Source organism: Neovison vison, chromosome 6, assembly GCF_020171115.1.
Source record: "Neovison vison isolate M4711 chromosome 6, ASM_NN_V1, whole genome shotgun sequence".
Classification (NCBI taxonomy): domain Eukaryota; kingdom Metazoa; phylum Chordata; class Mammalia; order Carnivora; family Mustelidae; genus Neogale; species Neogale vison.
In genome coordinates, this window is record NC_058096.1 from 170,624,053 (window position 1) to 170,646,943 (window position 22,891).

At 38.0% G+C, this 22,891-nt stretch overlaps 1 protein-coding gene across 4 annotated transcripts in view; it reads right to left on the reverse strand.

Moving 5' to 3' along the window:
* The window catches only part of PPARG (peroxisome proliferator activated receptor gamma), a 148,108-nt gene that overhangs the window by 124,455 nt on the left and 762 nt on the right, over nt 1-22,891 (reverse strand). Inside the window, exon 1 of one of the 4 annotated variants that reach the window (XM_044252974.1) lies at nt 5,514-5,577. The exons of 2 other annotated variants lie outside the window; for them this stretch is intronic. The gene's annotated coding sequence lies outside the window, so the exon portion shown is untranslated. Of the gene's footprint in view, nt 1-4,552; nt 4,653-5,513; nt 5,578-22,891 lie in introns of those variants that run through there. One more of the 4 variants, XM_044252972.1, reaches the window with a different exon arrangement.

A 22,891-nucleotide genomic window follows, 5' to 3' on the forward strand; every position in this document is an offset into this window, starting at 1 on the left:
GGAATAAAAATGTTTCCTAAACAGATACTGAATCAAATTGAACTAAAACATTTATGATCCAGTTTAAATCCCGATCATGAAGTTTTAAGTCTCAATTTTCATTGATTCTTGTTGCATGAACTGATGACATCATTTCATTCCTTCATATCTGAGAAATCACAGTGGGGAGAAGGGATTCAGTACACCCGGTCACAAAAAAGATTTTCAAATTGAGAACGGCCTGGTCCCTGGAAGAGCTGAAGCTACAGCCATGACTGAGAAAGCACAGCTACTATGACAACAGCAGACGCTAATATTGCTCCCTACTCCCCACCCCAAAGGGGAACCCACGGAAAAGGGAACACTCGCCTATAGGCACTGGCCTAAACCTTTCTTTGCCTGCTGTCTCCTCACCCCTTTAGTCATGTCCCTACATGGGCTCTGCAGTTCCACATTCCAGGAACAGAATGGGGTTCAGACCTGGATCCCAGTCCCTTACTTTCTTGTAGAGGAGACACTTCACAATAAAATGCATTAATTAATAATTTGTAAGTAGAATTTAAAATGATTATTTGGATTGATGCATGACTAATTATGCTTGTCCAATTATGCCCTACTAGTAATCTGGGGGGGGCTATTAAGAGGCATCCTCAGTTTCAAGCTTCTATAAGCCTATTTTTGGTTATAGCTTGTTAGGAAAAGACCCAGTTTTTACAAGTACAGGTCACTGTTTATTTATTTATTTATTTTTAAAAAAGATTCTATTTATTTGACAGAGAGATCACAAGTAAGCAGAGAGGCAGGCAGAGAGAGGAGCAAGCAGGCTCCCCGCGGAGCAGAGAGCCTGATGCAGGGCTGGATCCCAGGACCCTGGGATCATGACCTGAGCCGAAGGCAGAGGCTTTAACCCACTGAGCCACCCAGGCGCCCCCAGGTCACTGTTTAGTCTTTTAGTCTGAGATACCGAATTGTCATTTGATCCGAAGGTTCATAGGCCTCATGATAAAACAAACCTGCTCCTGGCTAACGTACATTAAGTACCCACAGCATGCGCCATAAAAATACATAAAGAACAAAACTTTATCAAATAAAAGTACAATCTACACCTAGACCACAATAGACACGCAATGTTGACAAAAGAGGATTCACACTGTGTCTACAAAGGACTCACAAAGATAATAACAGTAAAACAACAACAACAACAAAAAATAGTCATCCGATTTTTTATCCAAAATCACCAGAAAATAGGAAATACAATTTTAAATTGAATATGAAATACTTCCAGAAACATTTAATAGATAGATCACCACCCAGCAAACATTATCTTTAGCTCATTCTTTATTATTGTGGATTTTTTTTTTTAAGTATGCTCCACGCCCAGTGTGGAGCCCAATAGGCTTGAACTCACACCCCTAAGATAAAGACCTGAGCTGAGATCAAGAGTCAGTTGTTCAACTGACTAAACCACCCAGGTGCCCCTCTTTAGTTCATTCTTAACAATGATCTCAAAATTTGTGCCAAAGTGAACCATCAGCATTTGCAGAAGAGTTGACATGAATACCCATGAAGGTTCTCTTTAAAATATCTACGTTAAATTCAGGGCAAGGTCTTATCTTTTAAGATACACAGTTTTGCTGATAAAGTCTTAAAATCATACAAAAAAGAAAAAGCATAGAACAGTAATTGCAATACTTTTCCCATTTCACAGATGAGGACATGGACAGTCAGAAAGTAGATGGCCATTACCACCCTAACTGCGTGGGAGCTCATCTGATCTTGGAAACTAAGCAGGGTCGGGCCTGCTTAGCAATGGGAGGGGAGAAAAAGTACAAGTGACTCACCCCACTGTAATAACTAAACTGTGAGAAATGTAAACATTAATATTCTGAATTAAATATTCAGTATTAAAATGTTAATATGTATTGATTGTTGAAGAAAAATATTTCTTATATAAACTTCAAAAAAAACCAAATAATACATGTATATACTGTATACTATATACTACTATTGGTAGTATAGTTTTTGGCTTAACATCTACAAAAGTTATATCCAAAATATGGCCTGTTGTATTTGAATCAATTTCCTTCTAACAACCAATGTAAGTATTTTAGGTAAATAAAAACTAAAATGTGACATTTTTATTAAATAAGCTCTAAAACATATGCCATATAACTTCTCAAAATACACCTCTGTATTGTGATAAAATACAAATAGTAAATAAGAAACTCCAGGAAGATTTCAAATAATAGTCAATTTAAAATTTTTATCTAGAATGTTATGAAACTAACTGAAGTATGATATGTAGGAGCTGTCTACACTTGCAAGATGGCTATTCACAGATCTTACGGTACTTTGGTGGAATTAAATTATATCAGTTTCAAAGGACCTTCATAAGCACTTTAAACCGCTGCCCTTTTTGTTGTTTTTAGGCCTCAACTACCCTAACGTTGGGATCTGCTAGGAAAAATAAGAAAAGCAACTTAGAAGTTCAGTTTGTTTTTAAGGTGGGGAGCATATGTTTACATTTATGGACTTGCGACTTAAATCAAGTTTTCTTGATTAGTGATTTTTTAAAAATCCTCTACAACTGGTATTTATTTAGTGGAAACCTGTGAGACCAAAAATATCTTATAGCACATTTTGCTACACCTTAGGACATATATTCCCAAGTTCAAGTGAAAATGAATTCATCAGGTCACCCACAAATTAGAAGGATGACATCTTCTGTGTTATCCATTAGCATATAGATACATACATACATCCTGTGAAAGAAGTAAAAGTATAGGAAAACATTTGTAAAGTATTAATTTAACACTTTTTCCATGTTTCATGAAAGTCTCTTGTTATTAACCACTTCACAATCTGAAAACTAAATGAAATATATCAATACTGGTGTATGTTTTCACAGCAGCGGCTGTCATACAGCTTTCACATGCATAATTATCTTCATAGTTAAGATTAGTGGCAAACACCTTATTTTCAGAGAATTACAGAAGAGAGAAAATAAGTATTTGTTTATAGTCCTCTAACTTACGAAAAGCAATTAGCCGTGATCAGTAATGCATTTCTAATTCATATTCCTAAAGTCAGACTTTGTCTCTTGTATAAATTTTAAATGTCAGGGGATTTTGAAATTAATAGTGATTTTTAAAAATTATGACATATTGTTTAAACGTAATTCTGAAATATACAGAGAAGCGAACACTAAGGAAATTTATCCCTTTAAAGAAAACTGTATTTAATCATTAAAAATAACCAATCACAAAAATATTTTCAAAATATTTTAAGTGTAATAAAGAATATGACGCTGGCGGACACTTGAGTTTTACCTTTTTAAAAATTACATTCTTTTAAATGTAAAAGAATGAAAAAACAATACCCAAAAGTCTTAGCCCAGAGTTCTTCAAATCTTTATACGACAACAATGCCATGCTGTTATAGTTTTTATAGACCGCAAACTATTCAATGTGGAAAAGAATTTTTATTTAAAAATGAAATAACCACTTTTTTTCCCCCGTCCCAGTGAATTATAAAAGGGTGAGATGGTCACTAGTTGATTCTAAGATGTTTAAAGATATAATCACTAGCAAGTGAAGTATCACATATCATATAATATAAATAAAGGAGAAAAATTATGTGAAGTACTCAGTAAGGCAAAAATAGATGGTTTAGTAACAAACTTCATTTTTTTGGCTAACACGACATTAGTTTTAAATTTTAATTATTAAAGAATACTATGGCACTGCAGAATGAATCTGTGAATCTGAGTGAAAATGAACAACGCAAAAAAATTATGTTAAAACTTGAACAGGTTCAGGGTTCAGAGGTAAAAAAAAAAAAAGAGTTGAAATATCCCTCAGAAGGCTAACTGGTAACATGTGTGTCTCCCATAAAACATTCATAAGAGTGCAAAGTACTTCTTTAAGAGAGAAGCCCCAGGTAATGTCTATGTCAGTCTCTATTCCAGAAGGGTTTCCTAAATCATCTAACACCATCAGTTTGGTTCTACTTTCAGTCAGTGATCGATCCCTCAGCTATAGATGGGAGACTGCCAGAGCACACCTGAGATTTGTGGGAAAAGATGTGCCTGGGTACTTTTAAAGAGTAAGTTATTTCACTATTCTCTCAACATCTCTGGTTAAAATCTATTTCATGAATGATTAAAAAAAAAAAAAAGCTGACATTAAAATAATGTACTTCAAAATGAGGAGCTTCTCCAGCAGTAGGGTTCCTGCAACTCAGTTCAGCATCTTTCCTGGTTTTGTTTTCAGATGATAATATAAACAAAATTAATTTTACATTTCATCCCCCAAACTTGAAAAGGAAAAAACAAACAAACTTTAACTTCTTCCTGACAGATCACTATTTTTTACTTTATTTCTCCTAAAATTGACACTACTTTTCCCAAGACAATGGTGAATTATCCTTAGACCCAAGAGATTTCGATTCTTAGGCTCAAACAAGAGCACAGCCAAATACTAACGATATACTACAATCGTCGTCATCATCACCTCGCAAATTTTGGACACACCAACACATTTCAACAAAACGCAATCAGAGTGAGGCGACTCACCTAAGCAACGGAAGCTAACAAGAAGAATTTAGAAATGCAGCCTTCTGAAAACCAGCAGAGGTAAAGGCCCCTTCCTTACCTAACAACTGACCTTATATAAAAGCAGCGAATAGGTTACTCCCAGTTTCTGCCTCCTTACCTTAGGCTCCTCCCCCAAATACCGAGGCAGACAGTACCACAACCACACACCCACTTCCCACCCCCTGCATTCAGGGACCTGTGCTTTCTGTTTAAGCTACCTGCCTCTAGCTACCTCAGGGAGAGTACACGGAGCCGGCAGTGAGGCGCGGCACGTGTGGGAACCCCCAGCCCGGCGATGCCAGCTTTCCAAACACGGGGGTGGGGCGGGGGACGCACGCCTTCTCCATCCCGTACAACCCCGGGGAATCCGGCCCACATCCCAGCCTCTCCACTAGGCTGACAGCCAGCTCAGCGCTCAAGGGCACTGGGGCTAGGTGACCTCGAGGGTGCCCCTCGCTTATCTGTCACCCCGACCCTCACAGAGACCGCCGCCAGGGCTCTAGAGACCGAGCACGAGACTCCGCGGCGGCGGGACGGAGAGGCACCGGAGCCCGTGTTTCGGTCCCAAAGTTCCCCTCGAGCGCCTCCCGAACGCCTGCGCACCCTCGCCGGGGACTCGGAGGTCCCCGGTTCTCTCAGACCCCGACCAGGAACCCCTCGAAGGAGCCTGTCCCGGGAGCGTCGGACGCACGCCCGGCGTATCCCGGTGCGCGGCCGCCGCTCCCTGTGGCGCGTCTCGCGTGCAGCCCATTCCCTCCACCGCCCGGCCGGCTCGCTCTGTGCCGGGACACCTCAGGGCGTCCGAGACCCTCAGCCGGGACCTGTCCGGCCCGGTCCCCTCCGACCTCGACGCCGCAGCCACGGCCCTCCTCCGACCCCGACCCCTCGCCGCTTCCCCGCCCTCCAGGACCCCAGCGCCGCCCCGCACCCCAACACTGACCTGCGGCGGCGGCAGCGCCTGGCTCCGGCGTCCCGGCTGCCGACCCGAGCGCCCCAGGCGGCGACTCCGACGCGGGCGCGGGTTACCGCTCCGAGTGCGGTCGGCCCCGCCTGCCCTAGGCCGAGCCGGGCCGGGGGCGGGAGCGGCGCGGCGCGGGGGCGGGCGCGGCGCGGGGGCGGGGAGCGCGCGGCGCGGGGCGCCAGCCGCGTGGCGCACAGTAGGGCCCCTGGCCGCGGGGGTTGCCTTGGCGCGCGCCCACTCGATCCGGCCTCGCTTGTTCCTCCCAGCCGCCGCTGGGAGGCGGCCCAGAAATGGTCCCATTTTACCGAGCCGGCACCTGGACAGAGCTTAGAGAGGTGCCCACGGTCACGTCTGGGATCAGTCCGAGGTGCGGGATTCCGGAGCCCGCCTTCCGTCTCAACTCCACTGTGCCTCACCCTTCGCCCTGCGAGATGTCTTTTTTCCAAGTTGTTATTTTTAATGACATTCTTTAAAAAAAAATTAAATCACATTTAGGATCATCTGGTTTTTAGCTGAGGGCCCAATGGCGCTGCGCACTTTCAGCGCCCCCCTTTTGCATTTGTACTTCACAGCGGTGCTCATTAGTCCCTTAAGGTGACTGAGTTTTAGTTTTAATCATTAAAAGCATTTCTTAAACTCATTAACAGAATTTCTTGAATTCTTTAGCGGTGTTTCCTCCACTGAGGGATCAGGACACATGGGGTGGGGTGGAGGTGGGGGGAACGCGGGGCTTGGGAATCTCAACTTCTCACGTTGCAGAAGCAGTTTGGGGCCTGCTGCCTCCTAAATGTACTGAGTAGTCTGCGGGCCGCTACTTTTCGTGCCGCTCTCCGTGACGACCCGTCCAAGAGGGGTCCCAGATGCCCAATCAGAAAGCCTCTGGTCTTCTGGACTTGAGGCCATACCTCCTGTCCCTCCTGTCCTCCTGTCCCTCCTTCCCATCTCATGTACTGAGCATCCCGTTCTCGACCTGGTCCTCCTTGAGGAAGCAAAGATGAATAAAGTTACTGATTTCAAGAAGCTTATTGATTGCTTGTCCAGAATGCTCGCTAGTTTTTTCACATCTTAACTCTGGGGACGCTTGGTTCTTTTCCCTTTAGGGCAGAAGGTTCTCATTTTTGAAGTACAATTTTGTAAGGATGAGTATCACTTCTAAAAGGGTTCAGAGGTAAAGTCAATAGATTCATGTCCTTCTACTGGTCTCCCAAAACAAGAAGAGCTACAGCTCTGTAGGGACTCGAGAGAACAATTGTTGACCATAAGACATTCCTTGCCTGTCGTATGGGTAAGTCAGATTGTCAGGGCTCAACATCCTACACTCAGGCATTGAAGTGCTGCATGTATGCTTCTTGATCATTCCAGAGTTCCAATCTGGCTTCAAATGTATAATGCAGTATTTGCCAGTTTATTGACAGAGTTGTACCACCATCACCATTTCAGAAGAAACCTCCTACCCATTAGCAGTCATTCCCTGTAGCCCTACCTAACCACTAATCCATCCCACTCCATAGATTAACCTATTTTGGATGTATCATATAAATGAAATCATACAGTGTCTTCTGTGACATGCTTCTTTGAACTTAGCACAATGTTTTGAGGCTCATCTATGTGGTATCCTCTGTGTGGTATATATCATCTATGTGGTATTTCTTTCTTTTTTATGGTCAGGTAATATTTCATTGTATGGGTATATCATATTTTGTTTATCCATCCATTGTTAATGAATTTTCAGGTTTTTATCTACTTTTTGACTTTTAGGAATGATGCTGCTATGAACATCCATATCAAGGTTTTGTGTGCACAATGTTTTTCATTTCTCTTGGGTATGTACCTAGGAGCAGAATTGCTATGTTTAACTTTTTAAGGAACTGCCAGCCTGTTTTTCAAGGTGGCCGCACCATTCTACATTCCTATCAGCCATGTATGTAGATTCCAATTTCTCCACATTCTTGCTAACACTTGTTACTGTCTTTTTTATTTTAGCCAACCTGATGTGTGTGAAGTGGTACCTCACCGTGATTTTGATTTGTAGTTCCCTAGTGACTCATCATATAAGCATCTTTTTATGTGCTTATTGGCTATTTGTATATCCTCCTTGAAGGAAATTCCAATAAAATCCTTTGCTCTTTAAATTGGGTTATTTATATTTTTATTGTTAATTTATAAGATTTGTTTATATATTCTGTATACAAGTTATTTATCAAATATATAATTAACAAATATTTCCCTCCATCCAGTAAGTTCTTTTTACTTTCCTCTTGGCATCATTTAAAACAGAAGAATTTTTAATTTTAATGAAATCCAACTTACCTATTTTTCTTCTGGTGTCACATCAGTTCCTAATACAGAGTGATAAAAATTTACTCCCAAATTCTAAGAGTTTTATAGTTTTAGCTCTTATGTTTAGGTCTGTGATTTATTTTTAGTTAAATAATGTGCGTGGTGTGAGGTAGGGAAAATCTGCTTTTGATTGGGGAAATTCCCATAATTAACGTCACTGACCAAAGAGAATCCCAAAAGAGTAAACTCAGCACTGGTACAACATTTTAGAGTTGAATACTAGAATATGAATACTTTCAAAACATCCTTCTAGATTAAAAAAAAATTCTGTGATTTTTGAAAGTGGTCTATAGTTAGTAAAGCCTAAGAATGTAAGTTAAGCAATGTAAATAGAAATAATATAAAACTGCTTTTTAAACTACTGGTCTTGGTTCACTGGTGGATTATTAAATCAATTCAGGGGGTAATAAACAATATATTTTTTAAAGTCCAATAAAACAGAAGAGAACAGAAACTATCAGAATGTACTTCCTAAATTTAAAAAGCATTACTTCATAACTTTTATGTTATGTATATGTGTGTTTGTGAGTACCAGGAATTGGTGTAAAATGTTGTTTATTACAGTTGGCCATATTTTCAAAAATTAGAAAACACTGTGTAAGCTACAGTTGCAGATTTCTTTCATTCCACAAACATTTATTGAATGCTTATTTTGTGCCAGGCCCTCTGCTAAGTGCTAGGGATAAAATGATAAACAGCACATAGTCTCCACCCTACAACAGCATGCATACGCAGTCCGATCCATATTGTAGTTTCTAGAGATAAAAGATTGTACCTTGGTTCAGTTTTTCCCAACCACAAGGACACCTTCCAACTATTGATGTTTGGTCCTGTGGCACTTATTTTTTTGCAATTAGTGCTCAGCTGTTTACCTCATTCGAGATTTGCAAACATATTTGCTTTTCTTCCAACTAGGGGAACTTTGTTCCCAGGTTCTTAATTGCATACTATGTTTATTATATTGGGAAGGAAGTACAGATCTGGTAGTGGGAGGTGACCATAACTGAATTGGTTGGCATTTACCTCCAACTAAAACTAGCTTGAGTGTGAGAACTCAGGTTTTTAGGGTTGTTTTGTTTTTGTTTTTATTTTGAGAACTCAGGTATTTTTAGCTACTGTTATATTATTTCTTAAGGGAGAAATCTCAATAACAAAATTTAAAAAAATAATGACAACATTTTTATGTTTCAAGGGTTTGGCAAAATGGAGTGTTGGCATTAACAGTGATATTTAACTATTTTGGATATTGGGTTTAGGACAATTAATGTGCTCTGTTTCCAATCATCCAATTGAGTCACTTTTTCATGGCAGCTGTATACAATCACGACCCTGACATTTGCTCCTTCTTTTTGTCTGAGACACCATTTGTCATATCTAAACACCATACATTCCCAGGAGATTTAGAAAATCTTAATTTAAAATTTAAAAAATTATAACCAGTTCAACATGCCAGACAGGTTATACACACACACACACACACACACACACTCACAAATACAGCCACTTTTTGAATGACTCTATTATGTTACCATACATGATTTTTAGAACTTATAAAATTTTACCTGCAACCTCCTAATTTTACTTTGACTTTGATTAAGCTCCTTTACTCTTCCTCTCACTATTCTGTCACCTGTTATCTTGCCCTTCACTAAATTACTTGCCCATTTGTTAGAAGATCTCAAGTACCACAACAAGTAGCCCATTTCTTGTGACCTCCAGGTGATTTATCTTTTCATTATACCGCTCTGCATAAGTCACCTTTCTATTTCTGAGTGGTTGTCTTATGAATAAGAAAATTTCTGGGACATTCTTAATACAAGTATTAATCTCAATTATAGACAAATAATTAGGTTACAATATATGCAGCTATGTGTTGACTCAAATTAAAAATCATGAAAGAATATAGCCAAATTAGTACTTTATTTATTTAGCACCCAACTTTGAGCTTTTAAAAATGTAATTTGGAAGAATTGAAAGAAATAATTTCAAAGCCATTTCTTCAAGAGTACTGTTTTCTTTCTTATTGAATGAAATAACTCCTTATTTTTCTTTTACTTATCTGTTTTAGAAAATTTTTTTATTTGTAAACATCTTATGAACTTAATGATACTTAATTCCAAGGAAATTCCATTTGGTAATTTTAATAGTTCTGAATTAGACTACTCAAATTTTAAAGTAATTTAATGGTTTGAAAACATCTTTTAAAGGTTCAGAAACACTTTGATTTCCAGAGAATAAAAAAGAGAGTTTTGCCCTGCTTTGCCAACTTTTCTCTACTTTTTCTCCTAAAAATTGACCCACTTTGCATATCACATTGGCTTCTAAGTATCAAGAGGTAGGAAGTAGAGTGAGTAGATGTTAGGAAGAAGAGAACTCCTGATCACCCTGGAATGGCAGAGTTTACAGAATGAGAAATTTGTTCTATTTTCCATTCATCTTTTCCTTTCAAGAACATGAAGTAAGTAGTGGTAGAATGGAAAGAGCCTTGACTGTTATCTCCATTCATTGTGACCTTGGGCAGGAGACTCGCTCTCTCTGAAACTGTTTCCTCGTCTATAAAATGGAAATATAATATGTTCCCACAATCTCATCCGTGAGATGACATGAGAAATTGCCAAGTCAGTCTCCATATAGGAACTCAGTAAGTGTTGTTTATCTACTGGGTGAAAGCCCTGAGAACGTTCTTTCTGATAATCCCTGATTAATATATTAAGGCACAGTTTGGATGCTAAATTGTATTTTCTTTCTTTCTTTCTTTCTTTTAAGGTTTTATTTATTTAGGGACACTTGGGTGACTCAGTCGGTTAAGCATCTGCCTTCAGCTCAGGTCATGATCTCAGGAACCTGGGATCAAGGTTCGGGTCCTGCGATGGGCTCCCTGCTTGCCAGGAAACTGCTTCTCCCTCTCCTCCCTGCTTGTGCTCTCTCTCTCTCTCTCTCTCTATTTATTTATGTGTGTGTGTGTAAGAGAGAGAGTACGTGTACACACAATCGGGGGATAGGGGCAGAGGGAGAGGGAAAAGCAGACCTCCCTCGTGAGCAGGAAATCGGATGTGGGGTTCCGTCCCAGTACTAGGAGATCATGACCTGAACTGAAGGCAGCTGCTGAAGGCAACTGAAGGCAACTGAGCCACCCAGGCACCTCTAAATTGTATTTTCTATACATTTTTGGGGAAATACTTTTTGAAGTATATTTTCCTATATATATCTTATTTAGTCATTGATTTACATGGACACTCTTCCTTTCTTGCATGTACAGAATCACTAGTATAGTGAATAGATTTAAAAATAACATGAACTCCAGATTTCTGCATGAGAATGGTTTTCTCAGGACACCTGCATGATTCCATAGGTCCCCGGCTTTGTCATATAAAGCTAAAAAGCAAACTCTTGTTATGATGGAAAAGATTAGACATAATACAGAAGTGGACAGAATAGGAAATGAACCCCCTTGTATTCATAATCTGGTGTCAGTTTATGGCCAATCTCATTTCTTCTTACCCTCACTCACCTCCCTCTTCCCCAATATAATTCTGTAACAAATCCCCCAAACACATTCCATCATAAAACTTCCAAACTGTTGGGGCACCTGGGTAGTTCAGTGGGTTAAGCCTCTGCCTTCAGCTCAGGTCGTGATCTCAGGGTCCTGGGATTGAGCCCCGCATCAGGCTCTCTGCTCAGCAGGGAGCCTGCTTCCTCCTCTCTCTCTGCCTGCCTCTCTGCCTACTTGTGATCTCTGTCAAATAAATAAATAAAAATCTTAAAAAAACCAAAAAACTTTCAAATTGTTTCAAAATGTTGTTCTTAAGTCTTCTATGTAGAAATTGGTTCAAATGATTTACTCTGGGAGCTTTTTGGTTTATCAGAAAAGTTCCTCTACTGAACTTTTTCCAGCTATATCACTGGTAAGTTGTAAAATGTTTCTTCCTGAGAGAACCATTGCCTGTGTGCTGCAGAGTTCCAGAGGACCCAAGGACATAAATATGTTCAGGCTGAGAAATGGGCAAGTAACTTGGGAAAGACAGTCATGGTAGTTTCAGTTGGTAATAACAACAACAACACAAAATCAAAAACAAAAGCTAAAACAACCCTTGTGTACCTGTGCCAAGAACAGATTTCAGCAGATAGATATCTGTTCCCTAAGCTTTTGGGTGGCTGGAAGGGGCCTGTGTTGGTAGAGTTCGAGGCGGGGGGTGGTCACTTTCAGCCACTGGCAGCCCACTTCTTTTCCTTTCCTCTTCCCTTATGTGAACCATACAAATGAATATTGTGGGCTAAAGGTTAGGAAGAACGGGAAGACTCTAATCTTCCCTTCTGGAAGACCTCCTTGGGAGTAATTGTGTTCCTCGAAGCTTCTGCTTATTCCTCCACGTATACAGAGTTCAGTCTAATACCTGTTGTATTTTGGTATAAGTTGTTGGTGAAGTGTCCCTCTTCTCCTACTAAGATTCAAGTGCCTTAACACGGAAACCGTGGTTTATTGATTCTTTTTTCTTTTTTTATGCCAAGGACCTCCTACACTAAATGCCTGAAATCAAGTAAGTGGGCAATTAATGTCTGTTGAATGATTGATTGCTGGCTGTTTAATTTACAAACTCATACCTATTATTCAGTAAATAATTCAAATGTCACCTCAAGAGGTCTTCCATCATTGTTATTCTTTATTCTCCTAGCAGTTTTCTTTTTTTTCATACCACCTGAAATTATGTTCTTAAACTTTTGTTCATTGTTTGTCTCCCTACAGTAGAATGTAAACACCATGAAGGTAGGGATTTTTGTAAAATTTTATTATTTAGAGCAGCTTTAGATTCACAGCAAAATTAACATTAAGATACAGAGATTTCCCATTTACCCCTTAAGTAAGGGGTTTTCTATTCACTATTGTAGCCCTAGCTCATAGTTTGCCTTACATGACAAGTGGTAAGGGCTCAATAAATTTTTGTTATTGTAATAGCAATGGTATGATAGACTCAATTACCTTTAGAAGTTGTATTTTCATTACTTAAGTCCTACAAAATTGATTAGTATGTAAATCCCCAAGCTCTGTACTCATTTTAACCTTACTTAGGTAGTCACTGGTTACCTAAGGTTTTTTTTTGGTTTTTGTAAACATAATTTTGTTTTGAACTTTTGAACCCATGGGGCAGCGTTGCTTTTGACACTGGGAACAGCTACTGATGATACACAATTTCTGTTTTGAGCAGAGTCTGAGGACTGATGGGGAAGTTTGACCCTGGAGCTTCAGAGCTGTGCTTCCTATGAGAGTTATTTTAGATATTCTCTTCCCACTGCGATTTTTCAGTAATAGAATTTCCCTTTTCCCCTTGCCTAGATGAGGTTTTCCAGTACCTGCATTGCCTATTTCTCAAGCACCTGACACCTAAAGGGGCATTTTTTTCATACATCTAGGACATGACATTTGGGACTGACACCTGTCTCGGGGTGACGGTCTGGTACAGGATAGACTTTCCTTCTGTTTTGCATTTCTACTGCAATTTAAATGTTTGAGTAACTGGTTGGTCATGAATTGCATGTACCATTGACCTTTTAACAATGTGGAGGTTAAGGGTCTCCCATGCAATTGAAAATCTGCTTGTAACAGTAATTCCCCAAACCTTACTGATCACATCATAGTTCATGAACAAATATTTGGTATGTTATATGTATTATACACTGTATTCTTACAATAAAATAAGCTAGGGATAGAAAATGTTACTAAGAAAATCATAAGAAAATATATTTACAGTTACTGTACTGTATTTATAAAAAAATTATACAGTTCAAGGGTCAACTATTTATGTTTAGAAACTGCTATACACTCTTGGGAGGAGGTGGGGGAGGGAGTTAAGGGGAACCCTGTACTTACTGAAGAGTGATACTTTGTTGCCATTAATATCTTTGCAGTCTCTCTTCTTACCACCATAACATGGATATATGGATATTTTTTCCTCCCCAAACTATTTTTCTGTTTTAAATGTCCTATAATTATCCATTGATTCTTTCAGTAAAACTTCAGTAATTCAGTATAATCCTATAGTATCTCTAGACATTCAAAAACACATTTTAATATATTCTATTACATACTTAATGCATATAATGTCATAGGAAACAAAACAAACATTTATAACCATAAGATCAGTAACAATCACAACATATGGGCAAAGTCAATATGACCACACAAGTGGAACAACATCCAAGTGGAACAACAAAAACAAAATAGAAAAGAAAAATAAATCACAGCCTTGAACTTTTATGTAAATAAGGACTTCTTTTTTTTTCTTTCTAATCACTTTAAAAATTACAGAAGTCATATAAGCTCTTTGTAAAAAGTCAAGCCACTTGAATGCCAATGCTCATAACAGTGTTGGTTGTAGGAAACAAAAATGTGGAAACCATCCAGATGTCCAGCAACTAATGAATGGGTAAACAGAGGTGATGTGTATATACATTATTCAGCAGTACAAATGAATGAGGGGCTACTGCATGCTATGAAATATATGAGCCTCAAGAAAATTATGCCAGGTGAAAGAAGTCAGTCATAAAAGACCTTATATCGTTGAACACCATTTATATGAAATGTTCAGAATAGTCAAATCCATAGCGACATAAAGTAGATTGGATGGGAGAGGAGAAAATAAAGCACTGAGGGTTATATGCAACTAATGTGTCATTGAACACTACATCAAAAACAAATGATATGTTTATATGTTGGCTACTGAACATAAAAAAGATTGTAAATGGGTATAGTTTCTTTTGGGGGGGGTTGATGAAATATTCTGGAATTAGACAATGATGATGGTTGGATGCCTTTGTTAAATATACTAAAATCCACTGAATTGTTCATTTAAAAGTCTCAATTTCATGATATGTGAATTAAATTTCCATTTTTAAAATGTTGAGAAAAAATATTTATATCCTTCCTTTACTGAATAAGAGTTAGCATATTTTTACTTTTCCCTTCTTCACCCTCTTGCCTTGTAATGTCACTGTTCCTCTTGGGGTTCAGCAGGTTGTTATAATTGTGCCCAGAGAGGCCAGCCTAGGGGACAAAAGAGTCTAAAATCTTAGCCATACACTCATTCTACCTGGAAGAAGGGGTGACTTTTTTTTTTTTTTTTTTTTAGCAGGGGGTGGCAGAGGGTGGCAGAGGGTGAGGGAGAAAGAATCTTAAGCAGGCCATAGGCCCTGCACGGAACCTGTTGTCAGGCTCAATCTCACCACCCCCGAGATCATGACCTGAGCCAAAATCAAGAGTCAGATGCCTAACTGATTGAGCCAAACACTGGCCCCAAATGTGAGGGACTTTTTCTAATCCACACAAAAGTGCTTTAGGAACTAGCAGTGGCCTTCACCATTTTAATGGGTTTTATGGTTGGTAAATATATGTACTTAGTCTACTACCTTGGCTTAAAAGTCAAACACTTCATTTCACTGTAATATTATAATGGATTTACTATAATGGATTATTTTCCAGAACGGATCATCCTTTGGCCCTCTCTTCACAAGTTGGGTTGAAAATTATGTGATTAATCTCAAAAAGCACATTTCTAGTTTAAATGTGTGTAATACAGTCCCTTTAGATTTTTTTTTTTTTTGGTTTAAAAAAGATTCAGTGTACTGTTCAACTTTATATTATGATCCTCCAATAGTTTTTGTATTTTATATCACTAAAGTATCACCACTACCAAGGGTATTTCCCAATACTTACTTGTTCTAACAATGCAACTTTCTGACAGCATTCTTGTAGATTTCAAAAGAGCTCAAATAATAGTATTTTTGGCACTAAATTTAATCAGCGAGTCAATGCACATTTATTGAATTACTATTGAAAATAACACTCTTTTCCAAACAGGAAGAATCCCCAAATCATGATACTTTACATAAAAAATGTTTATGTGCCTAGTGTCTAGTAGGTACTCAACAAATATTTGTAAATGAATCAATGGATCAAGTGCAATTTTGTCTATTTAATGATAGCTAAAAATTAGATACTGGCTAATAGCCATAGATTTAATAGGTCCTTATTTCCATTTTCAGAGAAAAAAGGGAAATTATCTAATATAAACAATGTGCTATAATTAGTGACTACTTCTAACTAAGAAAAGTTCCAGAATTCTGGCAAGTTAACAATCGTTTTGATGCTAAGTATTTGTGGTGGTTTAAGCTGCAAATTTTCATCAGTGATTTTTTTTTTGGGGGGGGGCTACTTTTCTTGATTGTTTATTTGTTTATAAAAGAAGTATTTACTGTTACATTTCAGTATTACTCAAAAAAATTTCTATATATAAATCAATAATCAGTGGTTCTCAAATCTGGCTGTATATTAAACACTTAGTGTTTTGTTTTTCATTTTGTTTATGTGCTTGTTTCTAATCCTAGAAAGGTGGAATCCAGGATTCCTAGACTAATCAGAGCCACATGGTTGAACTCATGAATTTTTGACTTAAGAAGCATCCTAGATGATATTTTGGGGCAGCTGGCTGACTCTTGATTTCAGCTCAGGTCATGATCTCAGGGTACATGAGATCGAACTGGCATCAGGCTCCATGCTGGGTGTGGAGCCTGCTTGAGATTCTCTCTCTCCCTCTGCCCCTCCCCAACACTTTCTCTCTCTCCATAAAAGAAGGAAAGAAAAGAAAAGGAAGAGAGAGAGAGAGAGAGAGAGAGAGCGCCTCCTAGGTGATATTTTAAGTTTTATTCTTAACTACTCAAATTCTTCATGAACATTGTTTTTTCTTACAAAAAAATGGAAGATTTCAAATAATGCCAAATTCTCTTCCTGTTCCCAATCTTGATTCCTTTTCTCCTTCCCTGACTTGGGAGTACTTCTTGTGCACAACTGAAAAATTTTTTTAGAATTCAAAATATAAGGCCCAGTAAAGAGAGGGAAGAACTGCCTTTTCAAGTATTTAAGGGCCATTATTTAAGATGATATCTTACCAAAAGAATCTCTTCCTTCTCACGGAAAAAAAAAAAAAGTTTAATTCCAATTACTGTTAGTAAGAAATGTGAGCCATGGAAATAGTAAACATATTCAGTATGTGGGGAAAACAGTTGGTATTCAGTAAACACCAAGTAATTTATTGGCTTGGCAAGACTCCCTTGAACTCTAGCGTATAGTTAACTCTTCCTTATCTAGGGCCAGATTTACCTTTTTGTAGATTGTAGACGGAGCTTCCCTCCGTCATGTTGCTAAATTCCAGACTATTAGTAGTACTACTACAAGAGCAGTGGAATCAAGCTCCACAGTGGGCTAATAGAAGTTGAATTTCCAATCCTTACTGCACATCCTTTTTGTCACTCACTGTGTTAGGCAAAGGGCAAAAACCCTGCTTTTAGGGAGTTCACATTCCTGTAGAAGGGCCAGAGGCAGATAAGTTAAGGGAAAAAAAAAAAAAAAAGCTAGAATACCTTGGTAAGTGTGGTGTATGGTAAGTGCTTGAAAGGGTTGTTCCATGGTGCCATGGGGTACTGGAAAGGGGGAGAAATCTAACTCAGGTTGGAAGGGTGTGGGGGGGAGGGGTTAATGGGAAGGCTTCCCAAAGTTGTAGTACCTGACCTTAATCTTGAAGGATGAGTACATATTTAGGATATATTTATATTTAGGAGGTAGGATCCAAGGCTTTTAAAAAGCACAAAAACAAAAAAAACCAAAAAACATTCTCACTCGAGACCCTAAGTCTAAGCTAATGCTCGGGTTTCTGACTTGAGCAATTAATGGGCTCAGTTTGAGACATGTTGAGTTTTAGGTGTTTGTGAGGCAAGGTGTCTGTAGGTTTGTGAGGCAAGGTGTCTGTAGATGATTGGCGATCTATAACTTTGGAAAGGAGTCTGGGATGAAAATAAAATGTGGAGTTGTCATTGTTCACCTAGCAACCAAACTCACTGATGTGAATGAGATTGTCAGGGACAGCAAGAAGGTAAGGAGGCTGAGGAGAAATCTCTGGAGAGGGTGAGCTTTTAAAGGATAGGTGGAATCTGAGAAGGAACAGCCCAAGAAATAGAAAAAAGGAAAATGAGAACAACAGCTTGATATAATGATGGTCAACAGAAGAAAGACACAATACTCTCAGATGTCACAGAGAGGTCAGTTAAGGCAGGCCTGGTGACTGGTGACATCAAGGCAGAAGCTGTATCAGTTGGGAACATTTATTGAGCACCTGCTATGTGCCAAGCACTGTAAATGTCATGCTTTTTATTCTTCACTATAGTCTTCTGAGGGAAGGTAGTCTTATTATTATCAACCTCATACTACAGATGAGGAAGTTGAGACAGACAGAGGCCCTGAGCAGCCACACAACCAGTATGCAGCAGATCAAAGATAACTCAGCTCTTAACTACTTCTGAGTCCAGTCTCTTAGCCTTTTCTGGTTACCAGTTGTGGCAAGAAAGTACAGATAATGTATGTAGATGCCTCTTTAGAGTGAAATAAGGAGGGCAGATTTTACAAAGGGGACACTGGGACTAAACAAGGTGGGTTGTAGGGGTTTATTTTTGGTTTTAAGAAGAAAGAGGTTTGCTCAACAGCACTCGGCATCAGGGAGATACAAATCAAAACCACAATGAGATACCACCTCATGCCAATCAGAATGACTAAAATTAACAAGTCAGGAAACAACAAATGTTGGTGAGGATGCAGAGGAAGGGGAACCCTCTTACACTGTTGGTGGGAATGCAAGCTGGTGCAGCTACTCTGGAAAACAGTATGGAGGTGCCTCAAAAAGTTAAAAATAGAACTACACTATGACCCAGCGATTGCACTATTAGGTATTTACCCAAAGAATGCAAACACAGTAATCTAAAGGGGCACATGCACCCCAGTATTTATAGCAATGATGTCCACAATAGCCAAACTATGGAAAAAGCCCAGATGTCCATCAACAGATGAATGGATAAAGAAGATGTAGTATATGCCCAGAGTTCTTTTGTGGCACAATATATGGTGCCCATTGATGAGCTCTTAGCTGATCCTAGTTGGTTACTAGAAATGATTACTTTCAGTTCTCCCTGGTCTTGCCTTTTTAAAAATATATGCAAATGTGGTTAAACTTGACTTAAACTGAGCTTCTAGTAACTATACTAGAAAGGACAATACAATCCAATGTTTCTTGGTTATAAAGGACTTATGATGAAATTCATAACCAGAGCTCTTTGTACATTCCTCTCCAAAAGATGGTGGAGTGGTAATGGAGTGACATCTAACTCATACCCTAGTTCATAATTTTATACATTGAAGACAGACATACTAGGACTTGTATGAAGGCCCTAATGCTAGGGTTCTGTGGGAAAATGCAAAGTACCATGCCTGTAGCTTCTTTAGAAGCTCTCAACTTTCTTAGAAGAGATTACAGAAATTACTAGAATTCAGAGAAGTAAGTGGCCAATATAAATGGTAATCCGGTGTTGAATCACCATAATTTCTTCCATTTAAAAATGATTATACCAGTAAGAATTTATTTTTGTTGCAAGAATTTATTGTTTTAAAGGAATACAGAAATATCTAGAATGTATTATTAAGAGTTCCCCCTTACTACCTCCTCACTTCCACTTCCCTTCCCGGATTGAGGCGTTTCTCACTAATTTCTTCTCTATGCATTTTCATAAGTGTGGAAGGACTTATGTAGTTTAGTACAGGCTCTTTCACAGCTGTTTGGCATAAATTATTTAAAATGCATTGCTCCATGAAATTTTCACTTAATAAGTTCTTTTCATGTCAGAACACACAGATCTATTCTTTTGATAGTCAGTTTGTATTACTACCAAATACTTTTTAAGTGTATCTTACAAAAGAGAGTGAAACAAAACAATTAATTTCTAAAACTTTTGATTGGCAAACACTAGTGACTATATTAAATTACTTCCATGTTTAATTTCTTGTTAGAGAGGGCTAAGCTTCATATAGATATTCTCTTTACCTTTTTAATCTTTTAAAAACATAGGTTTAATGCATCATTTTGACATGATGACATGATGCCATAAATATTTTGCTAAAAATCAAGTGTTTTTAAAAGGAAGACTTAAGGAGTAAATACTGGAATACTGCCTCACAAGAATATATATGCTTTGGAATGCTTTGGATCCCATAGACAGAAATAGAATGAAATAAAAATCTTAAATATCTAGGATAATGGTAATTCTAAGGGCAATGGGATTTTTAAAAAAAATTCAGTTCTTTTCTCATCATTGTTAAACGGCTAACTAAAATCTTAAAAAAAAAACCCAAGATGTGGAAAAACAAACAAACAAGACAAGATGTGGAGCACCTGGGTGGCTCAGTGGGTTAAGTGTCCAACTCTTGGTTTTGCTTAGGTCATGATCTCAAGGTCGTGAGATGGATCCCCATATCAGGCTCTGAGCTGGGCTTAGAGTGGAGCCTGCTTAAGACTCTCTCTCCCCCTCCTCCTGTGCCCCCCCACCCCTCCCTCTCTTAAAAAAAAAATAACAAACCAAACCAAACAAACAGAAAGAATCAAAGAGGCTCTCTACATCTTGTTTAGAAATATATCTGTATGTACACATGCATAGAAAAATGCAGAGGAAAAAGTAAGTTTACTTTTTTAACAGCGGTTATCTCTGGGTGGTAAGATGTATTCAAGGTGATTCTTTACCTTCTTCTGAACTTTTCAGTTTTAAAAATAATGAATACATACTATTTTTCCTAATTAGAAAAGTTGATGCAATATAATGAATTCATAGTAAATGAGCTAAATGACCATGTCTCTGGATTCAAGGAAAAGAATCTTTCCCTCTTTATCTTTATATTTCCCCTCATTACTTTTTCTCAAGTAGTTTTCAGATTTTAAAAATTTGTAAGGCCAAGAAATAACATTATACCATTATGCATAATGTATAAAATTATAACCTTGGGTCAAAATAAAGTTAAAAATAGACTTAAATGTACAAATAAACACAACATCTAAAGTAGTTTATTCTAGTGCTATTAGGCCAACACACAAAATACATTTTTATTTGCTAATAAGTTGTGTATCTTTTGTTAAATAACTAAGATTTTTTACTTTTAATTTAGCAAAATTTAGGTCTTAAAAAGCTTATTCTTGTCATTTCCAAAAAAAAAAAAAAAAAAAAAAGAGGGGAAAGGAGAGAGGAAGCTGTGCTTACTGGGAAAGTTGCAACATTCAGTTCGTAAGTACTTTTTGCTTGAGATATTTTTTTTCAACTACTTCTCTTACATAAGAGCCCTGTAATATCTCCATAGGGAGAAATAACACTGGGCTACATTATGTCTTTTTAATTTTTCCTCCAGATAGTGTTTACAAATCAACATGTAGGAATGACTCCATACTCAAAGTTATTAGCCAACATTGGTGTCCATTTGCCATTAAGGACAATTGGTAATTTTAACAATCAATGAGAGTTTATTTTAGGAGAAAACTTACTGAAATTTGCAGGAAATAACCTTTTTGTTCCAAAACAGCTGTCATTGAGCACCATTATATCTACAACAATTAAAATTATCTTTGGTGACTTTTAGCATTTGGCATTGCTCCATTATTGTTCAGTTAAATATTTTTCAAGTTTGCTAGGACTTTTGCCCACTGTGTGCTTACGGCCCTTTATTGTCAATATGTATCTTAGAATTCACCTTTGTGACATTACTTTTTTGTATTGTGGGAGAGAGTGTAATTTCTGAAGTGAATTGCTGGAGAAATCAAGTAACATTAATTAGGAAAATTAGCAGCACATATCTACAAGTTGCTTACAAAAATATGATTATAATTTATTCCATTATGTTTGGCAACAGATATCCCTTTCTCTCTTTTTCTAGATCCATGCAAAAAAATTCCCTGTCTAAAGAATTAGCTAATGTTTAGTGGAAAAAAAACAGTGAAGGGTGACATGTGTTGTCATTTTAATAAATGTAATTGAAAATTGTGAAGAAAACATCTAAGTTGGAGTCACCTGGGCCATCAGGCAGGGGACTGATTGTCAAAAACACCACCAAACAAAAACATAGGTGGCAAAGGAAGTCATAAACATATTAGCCCAGCACCCATCCAATATGAATACTGCTTAGAAAAAAATAACAAACCTGAGATCCTGTAATATGTCACCAATTAAATCTTAAATAAGACCTCATGTGCTTGTTTAATTTTGAAAAAAAGGAAGTGTTTGTCTTCAGAAATGATTAATTAAATATTGAGACACAATAGCTTGGGGACCCTAGATGCATCATATGATAAAAGATAATATTTTTATAATATCTGAGGTCTTGATTACTGTTAGTTTATTATTGTATTTTGAGGAAAAGTGTTTGCCATGGTTTTATTCAAATTAAAAAGGTAGAGAATATTTAAGACTTATAACTCATAATCTAAACCTAAAATACAGATACCAGTGAACATTTATTATACCCTGATACTTTTCTTAACACTTGCAAGCCCATAATTAACCTTTCAGACAAAAAAAAATCCTGGAAAGGATTTAGAGGACTAGTCGGGTGAAATTTATTTAAGTAACTTCAATAATCTGCAAAAATTCAAAGCAATTTAAGCTTTGTATTACATATTTAAGGCACAAATTGTTTTTATGCTAACTTCTTTTGACCCTCTTCCCTCTATTATATCCCAGCAGATATTTTTACTTCTGAATTCTCCCTCCCCCACCCAAGTTCACATCATCAAATTCTTGGCTGTTTTTGAGGAGCAATGGTAATTAACAAAACTGGCTTTCCAACGCAGGAAGTCAAAAATGGAGGATGAGAAATACATTCTTTAAAAAGCAGATGCAAAAAAAAAGCAGATGCAAAACTTTTTAAAAAAGATTTTATTTATTTATTTGAAAGACAGCGATCACAAGTAGGCAGAGAGGCAGGCAGAGAGAGAGGAGAAAGCAGGCTCCCTGCCGAGCAGAGAGCCCCATGTGGGGCTTGATCCCAGGACCCTGGGATCATGACCTGAGCCAAAGGCAGAGGCTTTCACCCACTGAGCCACCCAGGCACCCCAGATGCAAAACTTTTGTAAAATTTAAAATTTGCTAACAACTTGAAGATAGATCCT